This window comes from Solanum lycopersicum, chromosome 6 (genome assembly GCF_036512215.1).
Source record: "Solanum lycopersicum chromosome 6, SLM_r2.1".
Taxonomy (NCBI): domain Eukaryota; kingdom Viridiplantae; phylum Streptophyta; class Magnoliopsida; order Solanales; family Solanaceae; genus Solanum; species Solanum lycopersicum.
In genome coordinates this window covers 3,777,635-3,803,903 of record NC_090805.1, presented here as the reverse complement: position 1 = coordinate 3,803,903, position 26,269 = coordinate 3,777,635, and the positions used below count along the sequence as shown (strand labels likewise).

The 26,269-nt window shown below is 32.2% G+C and overlaps 1 long non-coding RNA gene across 2 annotated transcripts; it reads left to right on the top strand.

The window, feature by feature from the left end:
• The first annotated feature begins 812 nt into the window (after nucleotides 1–812).
• On the top strand, nucleotides 813–9,237 carry LOC138349102 (uncharacterized). Of its 2 annotated transcripts, none has more exons than XR_011221639.1 (2): nucleotides 813–937; nucleotides 6,990–9,237. It is a non-coding gene; the product is annotated as an uncharacterized lncRNA (long non-coding RNA). The 2 variants fall into 2 exon arrangements; XR_011221638.1 differs by lacking the exon at nucleotides 813–937 and adding an exon at nucleotides 6,254–6,558.
• The last annotated feature ends 17,032 nt before the right edge of the window (nucleotides 9,238–26,269 follow it).

Genomic DNA, 26,269 nt, shown 5'->3' with positions numbered 1-26,269 from the left:
TTTAATCTTATGGTCTTAAATATGTCATGTCAAAAATAAAATTAAAGTAATGCTAAATTAAACAAACATTCTTCTTGAAGTGGAGAAAATACTTTATTTTTGTGCAACCGAACCTAGTTCCTTACCTCTCTCTAAATAAGGAACTCTATTCACTTTTAATTTTGCCTTTTTTGAAAATAAATTTAACTGATTTTTAAAAATTTAAATTAAATTGATATTTTTATAAAAATTTAGACAAAAAAATATGATAAACTCTAATTTTTTGACATATTAATATAATAAAAAATATAAAATAATAGTTAAAGTTATTTAGCAATACTATGATGGAAATATATACATGGACTATTTAGCTTAAAGATATATCGAACAAAATATAGCAATACTATTTTTTTTAAAAATTTGTCACCCACCCCCTTAGATTGCTTAAAATGAGATGGACTTGTAATTGTGTGTTTGTTATCGTTGTATTCGATCAACTCCATTTTGATTTTGTACATTTTAATTCTATTTATTTAAAAAATTTATTCGAGTATTTTCTTTAAGAGGAGGGAAAATTAGTTCTTGAAAACATGACAAGTTAATTACCTTGCAGTAATAAAATTAACCTAGTAGTGTAAACAATATTTATTATCGGTGTATAGGAATTAAACTCTTTTTTTACAATTAGTACTCTATCATTTTTATTTTATTTATTTTATTGTAAAAGGAAAACATGGAAACAACATTATATATTTAGACAACCCTTTTCCCTCCACTGATTTTTCAAATAAAAGGATATCAAAGTTTGATACTTTATTGACTATATATATTTATATCACTCTGCATGCAAACACAAGTGAGGCAATTTCTATCTCAAGTTGATGATTTGTTGTCTAAAGAAGAAATGCTAGATTTATTTTATATGTATCATCTTTGGAATTTGCCATTTTCTTTTAAGGTACTTCTTCTTCTTTGATTTTCTTAATTTTCTCTTGAATTGTGTCTCTTTCATTTCTTATTTGGTCATGTCTTCTATTCATGTTAGTTCACTATCTTGTGGAGATTAAAAGAAACATAAATTAGCTATAGAACTCTTCATTGAGTTAATATTGCTATTTACTAGCTCGCAACTAATAATATGTCTTTTGTCATTTCGTCAACGACAAATTTATTTTTATTGTTAACAATACATATAACATATCCAGTATAATTTCACAAATAGGATATAACAAGAATAGAATGTATGCAAACATTATCTCTTGTTTAGTGATAAATATACTATAGGTCCATATTCCATAAAATAGAGTATTCGAAAAATAAAATATCTGCATATTTTATCCCTACCTCAAAAATAAAAAATAATTCTAATCTTAAACTTAAAAATCTTTTAAACTCACTAGTGGATCATATTGCTAGTGAACAAATGTAACAATCAATAAGTTAGTTGAAGACGGTTACCTAGAAATCTAGATTTCTAGTTATTAAAAATTACTAAAAATAATCCAAAAAACTAAAACACAACTAACTTTGGTTTAGTGTGCTTTACTACTTACTATAGCCTTTTTCAGACTTTGAATCAAAGAATTAGTATATATTAATGTATATCTCAAGGGTTTTAAAACTTCGAATCAAAGATATGCATGCAATATATTTTTGTCGTTTAACTATGTATGATTGATAACATGTACTTTAATTTATTCATGGTTTTAGTATGTAATCAACATTTTCACTTTATTTAATTTTACTAGGTAACAATTACCTACTATCAATACAAATATCAACTAATTTTGTCTATCAAAATTTTGACATGAAAAAAATTATCCAGAGTTTTCAGATCAACTTTTATACATATCTCGTTGAATTTCATCACATATCTATTACTTATCACCAATACAAATAACAAATAATTTTTCCTACTAAGATTTTAAACGAATAAAAAAAGTCACTTATTCTTTTATAGTCCGCAGAAAGTTAATCTTTGGTTTGTATTTTGTAATGGTTTAAGTTGTTTTATTTGGATTATACAATGAAAAAGTAATAAGTTAGTATTATTACAAAAGAAAAAACAAATCAAAGTTAGGTCAAACTCTTATTTCTTTGAAAATGGCACAAAGAAGATAGATAAGTTAGAATTATATTGTAAAAAGAAAAAAAGATCTTAGATATGCCAAAGTTTTTCTTCTTTGAAAATGGCATCAAAGAGAGAGAGAGAGCAAAGACATTAAAGACTTTTTCTCCACATGGGGTCAAAATTTATTTATTTTTGCTTATCGTTAAATATTCTCAAACAAGTTATAACATGAATAGTTAAAAGTAAATATATCTATTTTAGCGTGAATAGAGGTTTTTTTATTAAGCTTTTACGAAAAAATATGTAATTTTTAATAGTTACATAAGCTATTTTTTCTTAATCATTTGAAAGAGTATTTTTCGTTGAATCTTATCAAAACTAAATTGATGTTTTAATATTACCATGACAGTATTTTTCAAAGATAAGCAAAAACTTAATGTTCTCCTCAAGATAATTGATCGAAAGATTTGGAGGTCTAGGTTTATAAGAGTAGACTAGCACTTGCTTCTTGTGACTTTTCTATTATATTTTCTTGCGATCTCAATTCGACAATTAAATTTTCTCATAAATAATTTCTACTCCGTGAAAATAAGAATCTATATGAATTATGTACATTTTATTCTTCTTACATCTCATTTGTGTACAAATATGTTTTTCTTCAAATTAATATATTTTGAAACTTTGATCAAACAAGCTATAAGAAGATGAATAAAATATTTTAATGATAAAAAAGATTATTGACACAAATTAACGTTCAAAAAATTCAAATAAATGGTTCGGAACCGAAGCAAACAGGTCTGGACACCGGTCCTACAAGGAGCGTATAACGGGTCCCATTTGGCCGGGTATTTTTCAGCCGGCTTTTTGAAAATTGTTGAAATAATACCTTGTGGAACCCACATGTTTGTAAAGGTGTATAAAATTCCTCTTAGGAAAAATTATAAACATTTCACCTCCTTAAACTCTACTAAAGCCCAAATTGACCTCAGCTCATTTGTTTTTTCCCTTGTTATATCGATCTGACTAATTTAAATTTATGCTGTTAAAGAACCATTAAAAGAGTTGTGATATCAAAAACTCTGTTATTTTAGAAATCTCATCTATTACATTGTACCCTTCAATAGTTAAGTCATTAAATTTGTTAATACCACGATATTTGTTATCTGCGATGAATAAAAAACATTTAACAAAAGTGATAATGCATTCAATAAGGTTTAATCTCTTCAATAAAGGTGATCAAACAAAAGTGATAATGCATTCAATAAGGTTTAATCTCTTCAATAAAGGTGATCAGGGTTCAAATGTAAATTTTCTGATAAAAAATGAAAGAATATTTTAAAGCTGAATCATAAATTTTGTTGATATTTTGCACCACTAAATACTTTCTTCTTTTTCTCTTTTTATTTTTCACTAGGTGTTCATTTTGTATCTCCACTGAAATATAATTAAATTCTAATTCGTGTGTTATAAGGTCGATTCTTGAACAATACTTCCAATATCATAAATTGTTTTATTTTTTAAAACTCAAATTGAAAATGTTCGATTAAGGACGAAGAGTCCTCAAACTTTCCTATCACATTTGTTGTTACTATACTTTTATCACTTTTAAGCAATCGTTTTTAATTGTGCAAATATTAAAAAGAACCATGTTAAATTTTCAGAATTATCCATATTTTAATTATTGTTTTTTTCCCTTTTTAGCTTAATTGGTTTATGTATAGTAAAGAAAGAAGATGAGTTTATATTTGTTGTGCAAGTCATTATGAATTTCACATGGGAGATCAAATGCTTGCTGAGTTAGCCCAATCATGGGTACTTCTTTCTTGTTGTTCATATCATTACAAAAATAATCAAAATAATTAGTGTTATACTACTACTATTATTTAAGAAAAACACAACCCCATTACACCACACAGAAAAGAAAAAGAGAAATTGAAAATGTATGGGTGCACTGAAAAGTGAAAAAGGTAAAATCATTATAAATCATAATGAGAGCAAAGCACATTGCAGACAAAACCATGTTCTATGACATGAAAAAAAATCACATATTAAAAAAAGTAAAAAAATAAAATAAAAATCATTTACCACTTTTGACTTATGAAGTTTATTGGTAAAATACAAATTATATGGTTCTGTCAATTCTTGTTAGCTGAATTTAAAACATCATTGATCACTTGCATATATATCATTTCACCTCAGAAATGATATATTAAAAATTAGGCTGGTTTTTCTGTTCAAGACAAAGACTATAAGAGTATAAAGTGCGATTTTTTAAAGTAAAAAATAAACTTTTAATGGCTGATGTATGTGTATGTATATATATATATATATATACACATAACGGATACGAGATAAATATAACTCTAATATGTCGAAAAAATATATCTCATTTTTTTATCGTAAAGAAGTAAATATGATTCTTTACTGAAAAGTAATCATAAAATAAATTAGAAATTGATTTAGTATTTAAATTTAATAGTTAATATATATATATATATATATATATATATATATATTACTTTTAAAATTTCTTAATAAAATAAATATATAGAGTTTAAATTAAAATTGAGTTTCAAAATTGAATTCATAATTTGATAAATCTTTAAATATAAAAATTTTTGTTTTATATTTATTGGTCTTGCTTTTGACTTGGCCATATAAAAGATAAAGTATTGAGTTGGTGGATCCAAGAATTTATGGTTGCTCCTAAAGTGAGAATATAAAAAATATATGTTAAAAATGAGATTCGAACCTTAGTACAATAATATTAAAAGAGTTTTAAGTAGATATTTAGAAATTATTGGGCCAATTAAATTATTTATTTATTGAGTGCTCTATGTTAATTTTATACAAATATTAATTAATTTCTACATAAATATATATATTCTGTAACGAAGTTAATAGGTGTTCGAGCACCGGCGAACACGATGGATCCGCCACTGTTTTGAGTAATCCCAAGGCAAAATCAGAGAGAAAAGTGAAGTTTTATTTATTCACGGCTAAACAGTATTAGTATAATCTTTTCTTTGTTCCAAATGATTTAACAATTCAATATTGGAAATTCACAAAATATAAAAAAGTTAAGATTCATATTAAATTGTTGTCATTACAAATAAAAATTTAATATTAGTAGTTAAAAAAGTAAAAGAAAGCAAAAATATAATGCGTCAAAATTAGGTTAATTATCAAGTCTTTCGAAAATATCGTGTAAACTGAAATAAAATAATATAACAGTATGTTAAAGAATATGTTCAAAATAGACGATGACATAATAGTTTAAGAGCAGATTTACTATCCTTTCAAATCTTAAAGGCGAAAATACGCAAATAAATAAAAAAGATTTAGTAATCATAAAAATTAGTTCGATGTGGGTGCATGACACATTGTTAATTTCCACATGAGCCGGGAAAATGATTGATCATGTGAAACTTACATGTATAAGGAGAAAATTAATACGAAAGATAAAACTTTTAATTAATAATAAATAAATTTTAATTGGTATCGGTATAATATTATTGGAAGTGGAGAGAAGCATGGGTTGTGTCTTTCACTTTTTATTATTAAAAGACTATCATATACTCCTCAACTTTATTATTTCGAGTTGATATATCTCTTATTATGCATGTGACTTATAATCTTAGCTATAAACAAATGGCTCACATATGCCCTTTTCCTCTAACGGAAATGAAAAAATAATAATTATAATCTAACTTTTTATTATTTTTTTGAAAAAAATATAATTCCATATGAGTAGATTTAATCCTTGTCAAACATATTTTTTTGATTCTTTTTATTTCAATAACAATTTAGAATTATTATTTTGATAATTAAGTTTATTTATGTTTCACTAACATTCTTGTATAACTTATTGTAGATGACCAAATTTCTTCTTCGAATACAAAAATAAAATTACAATATAGACAAAAAAATAAAATTTAAATTTTTTTCTCTTTAAACTAAGGAATGAAAGAAAAAAATAAAATAAGAATAAGAAACTCAAATAATTATAATAAAAGAAGTCAAAAAATAATTTATGTATGAAAAAAATTAAAATATACCTTAAGCTTTGATAGAAGAATCATATATAGCCCACCCTAAATAATTTTTTAAAAAAATTAAAAGTAATAAATATAAATTTAAAACTAATTCTTTTAACTTCCGTTAAATGAAGGGTATGTGTGAGCTATTTTATAACGGCAAGGATATATGTGTGTCATTTGTAAAACGGTAAGGACATATATAAGTTACTTTCATAACGAGAGATATATCAGCTCTGAATGACAAAGTTGAGAGATATATCAAATCCTTTTACCTTTTTAAAAAAAAACATGAAAAAGGTGGTCCTCATTTTATTCCCTATAACATGATCATGAAAACCATGGCACTCCATATATACTTTTCTTTAACTATTAATTATTCTAATTTCTTTTCATTTTCTAATGAATAAAGAAGCCATAAAACTTGAGTATAGTAGAAGGAATCCAACCAAATTACAAGGGTCAATTTAGGTACTATTTAACTTAATTTTAGCCCTTTATTTCATTATGTTATATACATAAATAATCAATATATATTTTAATGTCTATGTTCGATAATCCTCTTTTTCCTAGCACGTTTAGACTGAACATATCGATGATATTATTTCCTATTGAATCATTTTATTGTATATATTTCGTACAAAAACACATTACTTGAACTAAATTTTAATCTTGGTAATAAGGTTAGTCCCAAATATTTGTTTGTTGTAAAACTATACCACAAGTAAATATAGGTTTTATCTTATATAAGTCCTAGAAGATTTGTGTTAACTGAATTGATAACAAATATCGAAAGTCAATTTTTTTTCTTCATATTCTTGCCAAATTTAAATGAATCCCTATTATATTTAATTGAGAAACATGAAGTATATTAACTAATATATATTTTAATTTTCTTTTAGATTTTAATGATGGTTTTTTTCCCCTCAAAAGTCCACCAATGGTGTAGGTTAAGGTATTGTTTCAATCTTCTTATTATATTAAAAGTTCAAGTATATGAAGGAGGATTTAGGACCTTTGCTTTCAGAGTCAAATAAAGAATGAGACATTTCATTTTTATGTACCTATGGTTACAAACACCAATACCATTTTTGGGAGGATAAAAATCCCACCTAATGTAAAAATTGGGGTGGATACAAATGAGTGAGATATTGCATAAATTCATTTATTCCAATAAATAACTTGGCTAGTGGAATATATATTGATACAAAGTAGCTCATATTTTGAATGTATTTGTTTTATTGTTAATTTTTTTTGTAAAATTCATTTATTCCAATAAATAACTTGGCTAGTGGAATATATATTGATACAAAGTAGCTCATATTTTGAATATATTTGTTTTATTGTTAATTTTTTTTGTAAACAAGTGTTAGTTTGTACCAGAAATGATCTTTCTCAACAACATATTCAAGTACATGCCTTTAAAGTAATAAATTATGATAAAGAAAAATATACTAATATTAATATGGTACTGTTTTTACTATCTACTATTGATATATAATTGTCCCTTTTGTTTATGTGTCTTTTCCATTATTAGTATAAGGTATTTATGGATGATGTACAATTGATAGAAAGATCGCCAACTTGCAAGGATAATTAAATATAATATTGGATTCAAAATTCAATCATTATTCTTTATAGATTATATTGATATCCTAATATAATTTTGGATTAATTTTTGTCATTCTTTAATAAAATTATGTCTTTAACAATGTACAAAAAATAATAATCTATATATCCCTTAATATTATAATCTATTTATCTCACTTTTAGTCGAGTTAATAAAATAATACTCTTTAATATACATAACAACAATAACATAAGAGTTGGATAGTATATTCTTACACATTACGCTTACCTTTGAAAGGTTGAGAGACTGATGGAATAATAATAATAATAATTGAAATTGTGCATGTAATATTTCATGGAAAAGGGAAAAGAGGAAAATAGAATTGAAATGTATAAATTGAAATAGTTTTGAGAGTTATGAAAAAAGAAATGGCAAGCCAACGTAGTATTTGTGTACAACATTAAAGAAAGATGGTAGATGCAAACAACTACCTAATGGAGATGAAAGTAGCTGTTCCTAAGGGATAATTTTGGATGGTAATTACGATTAAACACGTCTCATATAGATTAGCCTAAAACAAAAATTTCAATTCAAATAAGTGTTTGATCTTCACAAAAGAATAGTGTTTAGTTTCCTTTATAAATTCACTTACATTCTATCAGATATAGTTTGTTTGGCAATAGATATCATCTCCGAGAGAATAAAATTAAAACCAAAGTTACTAAATTTATAGTCAAAATAGAATTTGTACCATGGACAACCTATCGAAACCAAAAAGAAAAGCATTTTTATCTCATCATTGGTTGATTTTCTTGCGCCAAGAAAAAATTAGTCCATTTCTCACGGATAAACCCCACCCTTTCCTCTACGGTTTCAACTCTCCAACTATATTATTATTAATTATTGATACGTAATTTCGAGGATCAACACCAACTCGATGAATTTTAGACTCACCTCTCATCAATTTGTCGTACTTTTTTTTCAACTAAGTGAGTTTTTTTTTTTTTAAAAAAAAAATACAAAATACATAACTTATTGAATTTTATAAAATCAAACACCATATTTATTAATTTGTGGATCCATTGTTAGGGGTAATCTTTTTAGTCTCTACCCCATTCGTCCCAAACTTCACTACCATAACTCCATTGTTTGTCACAGAATTGGAGTGCCAAATTTTACATCACCATCACCAATTAACTGTCCCTGCGCAATAATCATGGACTTGTAAATCTGTACGAGCACCTTCTCATCATACTCTTTCAACTGCCTCGTACCGAATCCACCACCAACCCCACTACTCATACACTTGGAATTAGCAATCTTCATCATCATATTCACATACGCATCCCGCACATTCATTACGAATTTCTTCGGCCAAAATTTCAAATAATTCCGACTCAACTTCACTCTCCGCTTTAGATTTATCTTCCAGAACCTTCGTTTCCCCAAACCGACCCGATTCATCCTCATACAACCCGACCCATTTAGCCTCTCATACCCTCCTCTTCTCCTCCTCCTCTTCCAGTAACATTTTAATCCACTGCACAAGCTTCGTGTTGATCCTCCTTCCATTTTTGTTTATGGAAATGAGCAACAATGAAATTTGATTTTTATAGAAAAAAAAAAAGGGGAGAGAGAGTTGGAAGAATATTTAATGGGAGCGCAGGTTTATGGTTAATTCGTTACCGGTATTTTTCACGGGACATTAATGGATTCTGTAAAGTACGACGGTCATCCCAATTTTATTTCTCCAACTAAATTAAATGAAAAAAAAAACTAAATTAAATGAATACTTCTTCCATTTTATATTAAACGAAAAAGACTTAAATATGTCATTAAACTTTCGAAAAAAAGTTTATTTATGTCATTATTGTTAAAGAAAAAATTCATTGATGTCATTTTTTTTAATGGTGATTTTGCAAAATCATTTTTGACATGTGGTCGATTATAATTCGTTCACGTCATCAATTTTTTTAATAAATAAAAAATAATTCAATTTTTATTCAGAATTTTGATTTTTTAATTAAAAAGATTAATTGAACTTTTTTTCAGAATTATGATTTTTTTATTAAAAAAATTGATGACTGGCCAAATCATAATTAGTGACGTGTCAAAAATGATTTTGTAAAATCACCATTAAAAAAATAATGGAATGAATGAGTTTTTTCTTTAAAAATCAAACTTTTAACTGATGGCATAAATGAAACTATTTTAAAAATGGTATATTTAAGCCTTTTCCTTTTATTTTATATTGTTATTAATAAATTGATCTACTTTATTATTTTACATTTTACTCGTAATAATTAGCCACTTTAAAAAAATATTAAAATTTTATTTATTATCTTAACCCATTACGATCTGTTTAAATTTAATTTAACCTAATTAATTATCACCTCTAATTAAACATAAGCTAATAAGGCATATATTACAAAAGAATGAACATATTCAATTGATCATAAATTCTACCTATAATGGACAACATAAATTATTTCAAAGTTAAAAAGATTTTAATAACTAAAATTTTAAATTAAATACTTGGAAGGACATGGGTATAATTTCCTTATATATCTCCCTATTTTATGCAACCACCAACTAACAAAGCATTTAATATCCTTCAAGTTTGTCATCATCTAATTATAAAACTATATCATAAGCACAAAATCAGCTTCCTCCTTCTATGATTCTTCTTTTGTCTTATCTACGTCCACACATTTGGCGTAACCCATAAATAATATTAGATCATATGAGAAAATAATTCAATTTCATAAATAAAATTTAATCATTTCCCATTACCTCCATATTTTTGCTTTAATTTCTTCCTTCTAAGATTAATTTATTTAGGTTGTGCCTCTAAAACCATATATATGTCCTACTAATTTTGTTTCTCCATGTTTATTCAATACTCCATTTCAAATTTCTACAATTTTTTTTGTCTATTTAAAGGTTAAAATGGATGTTTGAAGTCTTTTTCATATTTGTCCTTTTCTTTAGTGAAATTTTATTGGAAATAAATTACATAATTTATAAAGTTATATTAATGATTTAAAAAAAGATAACAATGAAAAAAAAATTAAATTATGTCCACTTCTTATGATATAAGAATGAAGAAGACAACAAGGGATGTTTGGAATTTTTTTTATAGTTGTCTTCTTTTAGTGAAGTTTTATATTTTCTATGAAAGAAATTACATAATTTACAGAGTTACATTTATGATTTTAGAAAAGACAAAAGTGAAAAATAGATTTAAATTATGTCCTAAAATATTTTTCGTATAAACTACCTAACATGGAATAATTAATTAACCCCCTTCTATAGCTTAAAAAAACAAAAAGAAATGAATATTTGATCGAAGATAAGTACTCCCCTGCTCCTATTTACTTGTCAAATATTTTTTTAATTTAATTATTTTTACTAGTGATTTTTGATAAATCAAGGAGATTTTTTTCTTCCTATTATGCCTTTAATTATTAACATTGATTAATGTCTGAAAAATATAAAGTAATTATATTTAAGAATCTATAACTTAATAAAAGTTAAGTTGTAAATCTACAATATCAATTATTACTATTTTAAATGAAATTTAACAAATAAGAAGGAACCGAAGAAGAAATAATTAATACAATCCTCACCTGTAATCAATGATGTGAAAGTTTGAAATACTAGTAATTAATACTCCGCGCATGAATTTGGCCATTACCCCATGCATTCGTAATTAATTAGTTTCATTATTTAAGTATGAAACTGTTTAGTAGTGGATTTAGAATTTTCACTAAAACGATTTTTAGAAATAAAAAATTATTTCTTCTGTATCATATAATTTATCATTTTATTAAGAATATTTATCTGATATTAATTGTTTAACTTATTAAATTAAGAAAGCATTAACAAAAATATTTCTGATATTATCCTTGCAATTAATTTCTTTTTAAACTGTTCACATATGTTTGTAAAATTCTTAAGAAATTTTTTAAAAGGTGAATTAGTAAAATCTTTTTATTTATGATTTCTTAATATACATGTAAAAAATAAAAATAATAAACTAATATAAATATAAAGCGAAAGAAATAGTGTTTATAAGTTTGAAAACTCAACATGAACTTCGAATCCCATCAACCACTAAATAATATCTAATCTTATATTTAATAAATTCAAAACAAACCCCTTCGCTACCCTCTAAAGCCACCCATGTTTCCACCATAGAATTAGACTCAATGAAAAGTCACATAATCAATCTCAAATTATTTTAGACTAAAGCAATTTACTTGTTATTTTATAGAAAGAGTACCCTTAAATTAGTTGGGTGTATTTATGGAGATTTCAATTTTCTTCATGTTAAAGTATTGTACAGTTTACATAGTTAGTTACACAATTAGTTAAGTGGTTAGTTAATTCGTTACACAATTAGCTAGTCTGTATTGTACAAAGTTAGTTAGATGTTTTCTACTTTTCAAATTTATATAAATACTCATTGATGAAATAGAACAAGTAAGGTTTACATTTCACAAATCAATATCTTTGTTCTTCTCTCTTATATGGCTACCATTGTTGAGCTTCCAAGCTCACAGTGCTGGCAGGTAAATCAGAGCGGTATCAACTCTGAGTTATTCACTTTCCACTTCGATTTGTTTTTCGTACGAGTTTTCTTTTCTTCTTCTCCCCACGATTTGCTTCTTCTTCGTTTTTGCTGGATATCTGGAGATTGCTCCAAATTCTAGCCAATCTGGTGATTCCACCAATCAATCTGTTAGCTCAATATCTTTTTCAATTGATTCCAATTGCCCTCTATACATGCATCCTTCTAATAATCCCGAAGCCATGCTAGTGCAATCAATTGGTTATCGTTCATGGAGACACAGTGTTTTGAGGTCACTATCAGTCAAAAACAAATTAGGATTTATCAATGGGGATTGTCCACGACCTCAATACAACCATCCTTCATATCGTGAATGGGAATGATGTGACGATATTGTTACATCCTGGATTTTGAATTCATTGTCAAAGGAAATTGCAGAAAGTGTTGAATTCATCATGAGCTTTGCAGAATTATAGAGGGAGCTGGGAGATAACTATGAACAAACTAATGGTGCAAAGTAGTATCAAATTCAGAGGGAAATTAATGATGTCTCAGAGATCTCCCGATATTACGGGGTACTACACCAAATTGAAAAAGCTATGGGAGAAACTCAATACTTTGAATGTCACAGCTCAATGGAGCTGCACTTGTATATGTGGAGCAAAGGCTCCTGCTCATAAGGCTGAACACGATCGAAGGTTGATCCAATTTCTCATGGGATTGAATGACGTCTATATTGTAATACTGATAGTATAATTATCATGAATCCATTACCCTCTAAGCACAATCTTTCTCTCTTGTGGTTCAAGATGAACACTAGAGAAATCGAGCCATCCAATCATTTCAATGTGGAGTCAAGTGCTTTACATGTTGGATCTGGTAGGCCCTCTCAACCTTACAAGATAAATTTTTCACCAAATCAATCATTCCTCCATACACCCTTATGATTGTGTCTGATCCTGTTTCTTGTACTGATAATTCTCACACATACACTAGAAATAATGTAAACATTAGGTTGGAGCATGTTCTTTTCGTCAAGATGAAGGGTATTTCTACTATCCCTGTTCAATTCTCTTCCAAACAACCATTCATGTGTTCTATATGTCCCATGGCAAGACAGGAAAGACCATTTAAGCCCAAGATCACAACAACCTCACACATTTTTGAACTCATTCATGTTAATATGTGGGGACCATATCACACAAAAACTTACAACAACTTCAAATATTTCATCACCATTGTGGATGACTTCAGCAGATCAACTTGGACTCACTTACTGAATTCTAAAAGCAATGCATTACAGACCTTAAAAATTTTCATTGCCATGATAGAAAATCTATTTGAAACTACTGTGAAAATAGTAGAATAGACAACGGTCTGGAATTTGTTAACACAAAAACAACTACCTTCTTTTAAGCAAAAGGAATTCTTCATTAGAAAATTTTCCCCTACACACCACAACAAAATGAAGTGGTAAAAAGAAAACACAAACATTTACTTGAAACTGCTAGGGCATTTCTTTTCCAATCCAAACTACCTGTGAAGTATTACGAGAATGTATCATGTGTGCTACATACATTATAAACAAGCTTCCTTCTACTGTGCTAAATGATGCCTGCCCATATCAAATTCTATACAAAAAGAAACCCCTTTACTACCATATGATAAGTTTTGGCTCTCTTTTACCCCTGTGTATCCATACCACTTGTTGGAATATGTGCGTCCACTACCAGTCAACACACCAGGTCCCTTGACACAACAAGAACAGTGCGGAAGATTAAACAATATGAAGAACACAACAAGCAGTTTACGTGGAAACCTCCTTGCTCAAAGGAGTAAAACCACGACCTGTTGCACAGGATTTACAACCGTCTTCACTAATCTTCTCAAGCAAAAGTGAAACCCGGTTACAATCAATGTGAGAAAAATTTATTAATCTCACGTTCAAGTAATCTACCTATTACTTGAAGAGCCTAAGAGGATACAACACCGCCCACTAAACCACCTAACTCTAGATGACTTAATTTGACTAAGCAACAAAACAATGTTGCCTACTAAATCAGTGAACCTAAACTGATTTAGACTTTTACAAACCCAAAACAAATATCTAAATCCTTTATAGATTAGGAACAGATTTACAATGTAAGTACATAGACACAAAGCTCTAAATACAACAATGATTCTTCTTTACTCTATCAGGTCCTTCTGTTGAGTTGATCAATGTTCTTCCTTGAAGATGGCCTTCTGTTCACGCTTGTGAATTTTCAGAGAAAATCCAAGTTTAATTTGCCAACTCTTGAATTTGTGTTTGTTGGAAAGAGATAATATAATTTCCCACAAAATCGTTGAAGTCATCCCAATGGCTGAAGGTCTGCTGTTGGAAAAGTTGTGCACCTACCGCATCAGAGATGACAGCTTTTCTGACAGCTGTCTTTTCGTCCTTTTCATGTCGCAGTCTTACGGGTACCAGGTGCCTTGCTTGTGGGAACCACCTCCCCTGCTAACTTCTATATGAGTTCTTGAAAAGGCTTGCTGGATGACTTCCTTCTTTGGATGAATGAATATAATATGGTGTTTGTCATGCTAAAAGTATCAAACATAAAAAGTTATTATCCATTGGACAAACACCCTCCTCCATTCTGATTGGTGTAGTACACTGACGCCTTACCAACCTCTGATGTGACAACTTTACAACTGTAACCAATTATGTATTTGATGGAGGAAACTCTGCCTGGTACCAGGTCCCTGCATTTGTGAGACACTGAAACATACAATCTTGTCCGCTCTTCTTATTGGTGTAGGATACTGCACTTTTCACCTACCACCTGACATGACAACTTTTATGACTGTACCCCATTTATATCTGGACGAGAGCACTCTACCAAGAACCAGGTCCTCGCATTTGTGAGGATCATCAAAACACCTAGAATATAACATTTTCCCTCTTTTTAATGATAGTACACAAATATACCTCACACTGAGTTTATCATTCATCTTATTGTCAGCAGTTCCAATAACAAGGATTTGGTTCTGATAGAATGTGATAGAATCGATAATTCATTTTGATGATAGACAGAAAGCGCAAAAGAACAGTAGCAAATGTACGCAGCAAAAGAAGTCAAGCTAGAGTCCAAGATCAAGTAAAATAGAGTTATTTGTCAAAGTCAAAATAATATATTAAAGGCACAAGTTAATACAAATAAGGAAAACCTTAAATATATTATTAAGGAAGGAAGTTGTGTATAATAAGGATTCTAATTTAAAAAAGAATCCTTGTTTAAACATAACTTTCTTACCTTATCAAGAAGGATTGTACAAGGCAAAAAACTCTATAAGAAGTGTACGAGGCAGAAGAAAAAGACACGACTTTACGCAGAGAACAAGAGAGAATTATTCATCAACCTGAGGTATTCAAGATTGATAGGATTGCTACGGTCAAAACATTCTTGAGTGAGAAAGTTTTCATCGTGTAGAACTATTTGTCTTGTTTTTGTTCTTAATTGTAGTTTACAGTTTATTGTACAAAGGGTGGGTTTGGCTCTTTGTAGGGTTGAGTGTTAGCAAAAGTTGTAACAAAAGGTGGGTTTGGCCTTTTGGAGAGATCGATTGAAGTCAATCGAGGGAATAGTAGAGATAAGATTTTTGATTATTGAGTTGTAATCACAAAACCTTATAGTTGAATTAATAAAACAAGGTTTTTCCTTCCTAGAGAGAGGAAGGTTTTTAATTCAATAAGTGTTTGTGTCTTTATTATGTCTTTACTTAAAAACAACTTACACGAACCTGGTTTGTGTTCTGGGGTAAGGTTTCCTCAATTAGTATTAGAGCATGTCTTTTTGTTAAAAGATTCACACCTTGAAAAGACTCAATGGCAGCACCACCTACCCCACAAGAGGGAGCTTCACAAACACGACCACCACTGTTCAATGGCAAATATTATGGATGGTGGAAAAATCGTATGATGGACCATCTTATTGGCGAAAACCCTAATCTATGGGGAGTAATTCTAGATGGCCCAACCATACCTATGAAAACAATAACTAATGGAATCACCAAAATCCCAAAGGAAAGAAAGGAATGGAATGTTGAAGACAAGCTTGCAATTCAAAACAATGCCAAAGCCAAGAAAATTATGATATGTGGCATAGGACCAGACGAATACAATCGAATCTCGTCATGTCAAGATGCCAAAGCCATATGGGAAACACTGCAAACAGCTCATGAGGGAACAACGCAAGTCAAGAAGTCTAAAATTGATAACTTGAACAGGCAATATGAGCTGTTCAGGATGGCAGAAGGAGAGACTATTCAAGACATGCACACCAGATTCACCTCCATCATCAATGAGATGTACTCTTTAGGAGAGATAGTGCCTAACGGAAAAGCAGTAAGGAAACTCATGAGTGTCCTTCCTGAAACTTGGTAAAGCAAAGTCGAGGCTATCACTGAAGCCCGTGACTTAGACTCGCTGGGAATAGATGAGTTAATTGGTAATCTCATCACATACGAACTTAAGAAAAACCAAGAAAAGGAAATTGGAGGAAAAAGAAAGGAAAGGAACTTGGTTCTAAAGGCTACTGCATCAGATGATTTTGAAGATGAAAATATTGCCCTCATAACTAAAAGGTTCATTAGAATGCTAAAGAGAGGGCAGACCTTTCAAAAGAAAGCTTTTCAAAAACCATTTGAAAACACTAAAGACCAGGTTTGTCATAAGTGTGGGAGTCCAGATCACTTCATCAAATTCTGTCCACTTTGGGCCGTAGAGCAGAAAAAGGTGAACTTTGAGAAAGGGAAAGACAACAAAAATGATAAGTTTGTCCCCTCAAACAGAAAAATGACAACTCAAGAGGCAGACATGTCAATGAAGAGGGCTTTTGCAGCAATGGGGAATTCATCTGATGAAGAGTTTGAGGGTGATGAGATAGAAAACCAGTCTCTTCTTGCACTAGAACAAGAAGATGAGTATGACTTTCTTGCCCTTGTAGCAGTGGAAACCAAGGAAGAAAGGGAAACTTGCAGATCACAAGAAGCCATACTAGCACTCATGGCTGGATCAGATTCTGAAGAGGAAAAAGAAGAGGAAGACATAAGTGAAAAGGTTAGTCTTCATCACTTACAAGACAATCTAGGTTCATACTCAAAAAGAGAACTAGAATCCTTACTCTACACTTTCATTGATGCATATAAAACTTTAGACTCAAAAAGGGAACTGATAATGGAAGACTATGCATCGCTAAGAGAAGAAAACAAGAGTCTTGAAAAACAGAATCTTCATCTTTTATCCAAGAATACCAAACTAAGTAAAAATCTAGAATTGGTAACTAAAAGGAATGAAACACTCTCCAAAGAGCTTCTTGTGACTAAAACTGAAGCAGAAAATGGAATGAGATGGACCAGGTCCTCCATACTGCTTGACAGCATTCACAAGAATCGCACATTTGAGAAACATGGGATAGGTTTTGATAGAACCAGCTCTCAAGTAAAAAATCCCAACATAGACTGTTTATGCATGCACTGTGGACTGGTAGGACATAAAAGTCATGATTGTCAAAAGAAACAAACTTCTCATAACAAAAACTTGAAATCCTTGAGAAAACCTCATCATGATAAACCCAATGAGCAAAAACAAATCCCTACAGACAAGTCTCTTCCTAGATTGGCCAGAAGAAATCTTATCCACCCATTCCCTAAGCTAAATTAAAGTGGATTTGGGTACCAAAATCTAAAATCCAACAATAAATTGCAGGGATCGGTGAAGAGGAAGCAGCAACAATGGTACTTGGATAGTGCATGCTCAAGACACATGACTGGAGATAAAGGAAGCTTCCTCTCACTCAAGAACATCAAAGGAGGAAATGTTGCCTTTGGTAATGGTAAAAGTGGTGAAATTCAGGGAATTGGAAAGGTTGGATCAATGGATACTCATGCAATTGAGAACGTATATTATGTGAATGGTCTACAACAAAATCTTTTGAGCGTATCTCAAATATGTGATAAAGGAAACAACATTCTCTTTACAGAAAAAGAATGCAGAGTAACAAACTCAGTGACTGGAAACTTGGTTCTACTAGGAAAGAGACACAAGAATGTGTACAAAGTCAAGACTGTTGACTCCAAGGAAGATAATCTTAAATGTCTAAGTGCAGTCTCAGATTGCTCCATGCTATGGCACAAAAGAATGGGACACATTAGCATGACAACTATAAACAAGCTCATATCTAAAGACCTGGTTAGGGGACTGCCAACCAAAAGTTTCAAGGACAACCAAGTATGTGGAACCTGCATTCAAGGAAAACAGGTTAGGACATCCTTCAAACCAAAGTTGACAGTAAGTACTACTAAGCCACTTGAACTGCTTTACATGGATTTGTGTGGACCAATGCGTGTACAAAGTAGGGGTGGAAAAAGATATGTGTTTGTAATAGTTGATGAATACTCAAGATTCACTTGAACATTGTTTCTTGCAACAAAGGATGAGACATTCACTATGTTTGAAGCTTTTGCAAAGCTGATTCAGAAGAAATTTAACAAAGAAATAATCAGCATCAGATCTGATCATGGACTGGAGTTTGAGAACTTACAATTCCTACAATTTTGTACTACAAATGGGATTGAGCATAACTTCTCAGCACCTAGAACACCACAACAAAATGGTGTTGTTGAGAGGAAAAATAGAACTTTGGAAGATATTGCAAGAACAATGTTAATCTGAAGCAAACTTCCAAAATTCTATTGGGCTGAAGCAGTAAATACAGAATTCTATTTAATAAATAGATGTATGATCAGATTAGTGTTAAACAAAACACCATATGAGCTACTAAAAGGAAGAAAACCAAATCTAGCACATCTTAGGGCCTTTGGATGTGTATGTTTTATACACAACAATGACAAAGACAATTTGGGAAAATTTGATGCCAAGAGTGATGAAGGAATTTTTCTAGGCTACTCATCACAAAGCAAGGCCTACAAGGTACTAAATAAAAGAACAAACCGTGTAGAATAAAGTGTCCATGTTGTCTTTAATGAACATACTAGTGAAGTTGAAGGAAATTCAGAGGATGAACAAAATGAGGGAACCTGCTCCAAGCTGTCAGACCCAAAAACATGGGAAAAAGAACCCATACCATCTGACAAAACATCTGAAATAGGAGATAAGTCTGCTGATGAAACTGGTTCATCTGCACCTCAAGAACTAGTAAGTATTCCGACTCATAATTGGAAACATCAAAGCTCTCACCCTCTGCAAAATCTTCTTACTCCTCTTAACTCAGGTATATCTACAAGATCCAAACTACGTAGTATGTGTGCATTCTCTGCCTATGTGTCCCTGATTGAGCCTAAAAATATAAAGGAAGCATTGCTAGACTCTGAATGGATTGGTGCCATGCAAGAAGAACTCAACCAATTTGAAAGAAGCAGAGTGTGGAACCTGGTTCCAAAGCTCCAAAATAGAACAGTAATAGGAACTAGGTGGGTGTTTAGAAACAAGCTCGATGAGCAAGGTCAAATAGTGCGCAACAAAGCTAGGCTAGTTGTACGGGGATACAACCAAGAAGAAGGTATAGACTATGATGAAACCTTCGCACCAGTAGCAAGAATTGAGGCAATTAGAATACTGGTTGCATATGCTGCTCACATGGAGTTCAAACTCTACCAAATGGATGTCAAAAGTGCCTTTTTAAATGGTTACCTACAAGAAGAGGTGTATGTAAAACAACCTCCAGGTTTTGAGAATACCATACATCCTGATCATGTATATAAACTGGACAAAGCACTCTATGGGTTAAAACAAGCACCAAGAGCATGGTCTGATCGATTGTCTACTTTCCTTCTCACACATGGATATACAAGAGGAAAAATTGACAATACACTGTTTCTTTGAAAACAAGGTAAAGACTTGTTCATAGTCCAAGTATATGTAGATGACATCATATTTGGAAGGACCAATGACTCACTAGGAGTAGAACTTGCTCAACTAATGAATAGTGAGTTTGAGATGAGTATGATGGGAGAATTGAACTTCTTCTTGGGACTCCAAATTAAGTAAACTCCAGTTGGAACATCAATTCATCAGCAAAAGTACATCAAGGAATTACTGAAGAAGTATGATATGAATGAAGCTAAGACAAATGATACCCCCATTGGGACAAAAACAAAGCTTGATAAAGATGAACCAGGTTCACCAGTCAATAACACCAGATATAGAGGTATGATTGGATCACTCCTATATCTCACTGCCAGCAGACCTGTTATAGTGTTTAGTGTTGGCCTATGTGCAAGATTTTAGTCTTGTCCAAAGGAATCACATCTAAAAGCTGTCAAGAGGATCCTGAGATATTTTAAAGGTACAATAAACCTGGTTCTCTGGTATCCAACCGGTGACTCTTTTGATCTAAAGGGATTTGTTGACGCTGATTATGCAAGACACATGGTTGATAGAAAAAGTACTTCTGGGATGACACACTTTTTAGGACCATGTTTAATATCTTGGGCAACAAGAAAACAAAATTCAGTGGCTCTATCTACTGCAGAGGCTGAGTATGTTGCAGCTGCTTCATGTTGTGCCCAACTTCTTTGGATAAAACAGCAGCTTAAAGACTTTGGTATAGAAACATGTTGTATTCCTATTCTATGTGATAACACAAGTGATATAAACATGGCCAAAAACCCAGTTCAACACAAGCGCACCAAACACATAGATGTTAGACATCACTTTCTTCGTGATAATGTTGAAAAAGGAAACATAATAATGGAGTTCTGCAAAACTGAGAATCAAGTTGCTAATATTTTCACCAAGGCACTAGGAAGAGAGTCATTTCAGAAAAATAGACTTGAGTTAGGGCTCATCTTCTTAGAATGAACTATGCCCAACCAAGTTCTAATGAGGTATAAACCAGGTTCAGTCAAGATGGTTCTACATAATCTTTACATGAAAAAAAAGGTTATTAAAAAAAAAGGTTATTTAAAAAAAGGGTATTTAAAAAAAAATTATGGGGGAAATCAATCTCATCTTCTCTCTCCCATGCCCCCTCTCTGACAAGCAGGTGCAACCGTCACAGCGCACGTCTCCTCGATGTCAATCCCCCATAATTACTCCAATCCCTTGATTACAACGTCAAACTCATTCCCCATAAAGCACTCTCTCTAAACTCGCAACCACCTTTCTCTCATCTTCATTATTCAGAAAACCAAGAAACCAAAAACCCTTCCATCACCATGACTAATCCACTTGTTGCTTACTCTGATGACGAAAGCTCGTCTGATAGTGCATATTCTCAGGGGGAAGAGAACCCAGTTGTTGATGTTGTGCCCAATCTTGGGGAAGAAAGCCAACTCCCAACCACACCACCACCAAACGCTCCATCACCACCATAAAAAACTCCATCACCACCACCAAACGCTCCATCACTACCACTAAAAACTCCATCTCCACAACCAACATCTACATCTCCATCACCACAAGTAACCCCTTCACCATCACCAGTTAAAGGAGCATCTTCACCTGTCGTTACTGACTCCTCACCACCACCCATCATCGAATCTCCCCCATCACCAGTCCAAGAAACCCCAGTATCACCGGTTCAAGAAACCCCACTTTCACCAAACCCACAATCTCCCACAACCACTGTCCCAACCATTCCCCCTCCTTCACCATCTCACCAATCCACTCCTCAAAACCCACTACTATCTCCAATCCATGATGATATTCTTTTGAGTTCCCTTCACCCTACAAAACCAAGGTGGCCAAGAAAGCACATTGCAGCCAATTAGGCTCGTCCACACAGGCCAGTAACAAGGAGTGCACATGTGGTCCAGCCAGCTGATGATGCACCATCTGGGGTAAAGCGTCGCCGATTGGGTAAGTCTCCTGTTCCTTCATCAGTCTCCCCAATGGATCTTGATTCTGCTACTGATGCTATGTCTGAGGGTAAACATTCTGCTACTCCTCAATCCAAATCAAAATCTGCGAAAAAAATGCAGATAAATTTTTGAAAGTGGGAAGGAAAAAGTACTTCCAAACCAAATCAGTGCTTAGGGGTAGAACCTTTCACCCTGATATACTTTCAATGGATATAGTGAAGCAGGTTTGTGAACTCCTAAGGTTTCAGAGGTGGGAGGAGTTATTTCTAGAACCTAGTTTGATTTATGTAAAGGAAGTGGTCGATTTCTATACGAACTTGGTAATCCTAGAAGGAGATGTGGTGTCGTCTAGTGTAAAGGGGGTTAACATTGTGTTTGATGCAACCAAGCTTAGGGAAATCTTGCATATACCATCTGTGGGGATAAATGAGTACAATTGGGGTTTTGATGAGTATTCTAGTCTGCCAGCCCGATTCTCTCAAGGCAGAGTCAATTCTAGGGCTCAAACTGTTTTAAAGGGAATAATGCGATCTTTGCATAAGCTTCTTTTTGAGATAGTTCATAAGGTGATACTGCCTCGAGGTCACCAACGTCACATTGCCTCCATATGAGACATGGGACTTATGAATGCACTCGAGTGCAAAGAGCTCATTGAATGGCCTACACTGATTATCAAACATCTTGCTAGAATTGTGGATCCTAAGCTAGGTTCGCATCAGTTAGCTTTTGGAAACTTGTTGACTAGAGTGTTTGATGCTTTTGAAGTACCATTGGGAGAAGGCAGGATTTTAACTCGTGCAGATATGTTCACTCAAACTATCCTTGCTGATTGTGGCATTCCTATGGAGTCGGAGCAGGTTGCAACTGCGTCTCCACGTACATCTGGTCCTGTTGCTCAGTTACTTAGGGAACTTAAAGTAGTTGAAGAAAAGAACGCCTCTCTTGAATCGGACAACCAGAAGTTACGTGCTGAGCTTGATTCCTTAAATGCTGAAATACACAGGTTGAAGGATCAGTTGGTGCAACAACAACTTGCTAACAATGCAAGCGTTGACAGAGTTTTGGATATGCTGGCTTCTGCTTCAACTAAGCCTGGTCAACCTCCACAGTGATAAATCATGTTGTTTGAACCTGGTTCTCATAGTTGGTTTCACTCTGTATTGTTGCTCCTTGTTTTGTTGCCAGAACAATTTATATTGCTCAACTGGCTGGGCGTATGTTATTGCTATGGATATCGATTAGTGGTGATTAGCCGCTGTTGGTTTCTTTTTGATTCGTCAAAAGGGGGAAGAGTTATTTGCGCATGCATCACACGTTACACGTTTGTCTTCATAAAAAAAGGGGAATATGATAGAATGTGATAGAATCGATAATTCGTTTTGATGATAGATAAAAATCGCAAAAGAACAGTAGCAAATGTACGCAGCAAAAAAAGTCAAGCTAGAGTCCAAGATCAAGTAAAATAGAGTTATTTGTCAAAGTCAAAATAATATATTAAAGGTATAAGTTAGTACAAATAAGGAAAACCTTAAATATATTATTAAGGAAGGAAGTTGTGTATAATAAGGATTCTAATTTAAAAAAGAATCCTTATTTAAACATAACTTTCTTACCTTATCAGGAAGGATTGTACAAGGCAAAAAACTCTCTAAGAAGTGTACGAGGCAGAAGAAAAAGACACGACTTTACGCAGAGAACAAGAGAGAATTATTCATCAACCTGAGGTATTCAAGATTGATAGGATTGCTATGGTCAAAACATTCTTGAGTGAGAAGGTTTTCATCGTGTAGAACTATTTGTCTTATTTTTGTTCTTAATTGTAGTTTACAGTTTATTGTACAAAGGGTGGGTTTGGCTCTTTGTAGGGTTGAGTGTTAGCAAGAGTTGTAACAAAAGGTGGGTTTGGCCTTTTGGAGAGATCGATTGAAGTCAATCGAGGGAGTAGTAGAGATAAGATTTTTGATTATTGAGTTGTAATCACAAAACCTTATAGTTGAATTAATAAAACGAGGTTTTTCCTTCCTAGAGTAAGGAAGGTTTTTAATTCAATAATTGTTTGTGTCTTTACTTAAAAGCAACTTACACGAACCTGGTTTGTGTTCTGGGGTAAGGTTTCCTCAGGTTCCTTGTTAGATCGATAAGTTTGTTAAGTCATCAAAACTTCATATCAAGTTCGAGCTATCATTTTAACTCAGCTTCGAACTAACATTTTCCCCCCTTTTTGATGATAACATACTTATTCACCAGTTCCCCCTATCAAAAAGAATTCTTAGGGTAACTTGAGTTTCATTATCTCGATGTTTGTCAACTCATCAAAATATCAACATAGCATTTTCCTCCTTTTTGATGATGACATACTTATTCATTGGTTCTCCCTATCAACAAGAATTCTTGGGGTAACTTGAGTTTCATCATCTCTATGTTTGTCAATTCACCAAAATATCAACATAGCATTTTCCTCCTTTTTGATGATGACATACTTATTCATCAGTCTCCCCTTCAAAAAGAATTCTTGGGGTAACTGGAGTTTAATCATCCCTAAAGTTTGTCAAATCATCAAAACATCAACATATCATCTTCCCCCTTTTTGATGATGACAAATATCTTCTTCCCCCTATCGACAGGACCAGGTCCTCGTCAGGTAGCAAGCATTTATTCCCCCTGTCCGTATGACCATATCTCTTCAAGTAGCTACCATTGATTCCTCCTATCGATGTGACGATGTCTTCTTCAAGCAGTTATAACACTATTGATCTCATACCTTACCTTAACAACTTTCCCCCTTTTGACATCATAAAAAAAGGTTAAAGTAGTAAACCAAGTTGACAGAAATATAGTTCTTGCAAATTCATGGCCACTTGGTCAACACAGAGCATGAGCAAAAAGGCATAAAGTAATGAGACAAGTAAGTAGAAACAAGACATTTAACACCATAAACAAAAGATCAGTCATCAAAGCATTGCATGTATGATTACAGATGAAAACCAGAACAATGCCCAAGAGATAAATGAGGACTGACATAGAGAGGTAGGAAGAGAAGGGATGATTTCGAGGCAAGGGATTGAAAGAATAGAATTAGTAGATCACATCCCTAGCATAAGATTTCAAGAATCTTCTCTAAGCGTACAACATGATGTGCAGCCCAACCTGTATGTTTTTTTTAGGGATGCCAATTTTATTTATTTATTTTACTTTTTTTTATTGGCACCTGGTCCCTCTGATAGTGTTGTTTCAGAAGCTAGACTTTTAAACAACCCATTTCAGTATTCCAGTTAACACGAGCAACTGTCATAGCTTCCAACATCAGCCTGAGTTTTTCATAACAGAAAGATTGGTAACATAAATAACTCAAGGCCTCCGAGATGAATAGATCAGCAATTGAGGAACCAAGAAGATTTTCTTTATTTTTTTTACACACCTTCCTCTTCAGAAAACTTTGAGTTCTCAGAATATCAACTTCTCCTTTTTTTAGCATCATCTTTTCCACTTTTTCATTTTTCATGGAGGACTACATCCCTCTTCACACTTAAAACATTTTCATCAAAGAATTCTCCAGCAAGAATCAAGGGGTTAATAATCTGAAGTGTGTTTGAAAAGAAGAGAAAAGAAAATTTCGAAGCACCTTGATATTTGGAAGGCAACTTGATTTTTCTAGGGAAATAGAAAGAAATATGGAATATAAAGAAAGAGAAAATAAGGTATCATTTTGGATCTCAAAAGATGAGACAACAGTCAGATCCCTGAAGGACATACATGTGACAATTTTAATGGTTCTCTTGCATAACTCAAACTGCAATGTTAAGATTGCTAACCTTCGAGAAAGGACCAGGTCCCTCTTTGTAGTTTGAATGTCATTGCCTAGATCTATCATGACCTCCCTTTTTCTTCATCCCCTTTTCCATGTGTGTATACCTACAAAAGGTATGAAGCTGAATTTGCTAAAACATACATAACCGAAAAGCAAGGATACCTGCTCCCTTTTCATAGTCTTTGAAAGAGTTGATTGCTTCAGGTAGGATCCATTCAAGAAGTCAGATTTTTATGAGCTTCAAGATGTTTCTTGATCCACAAGAGTTGACCCCATCAAGCTCCACTTGCTATATTTATTACCTCGGTTGATGAAAGAGCAATTGAATCTTGCCTTTTTAATTCCAAATGGGTGAAAGATTAGCGCA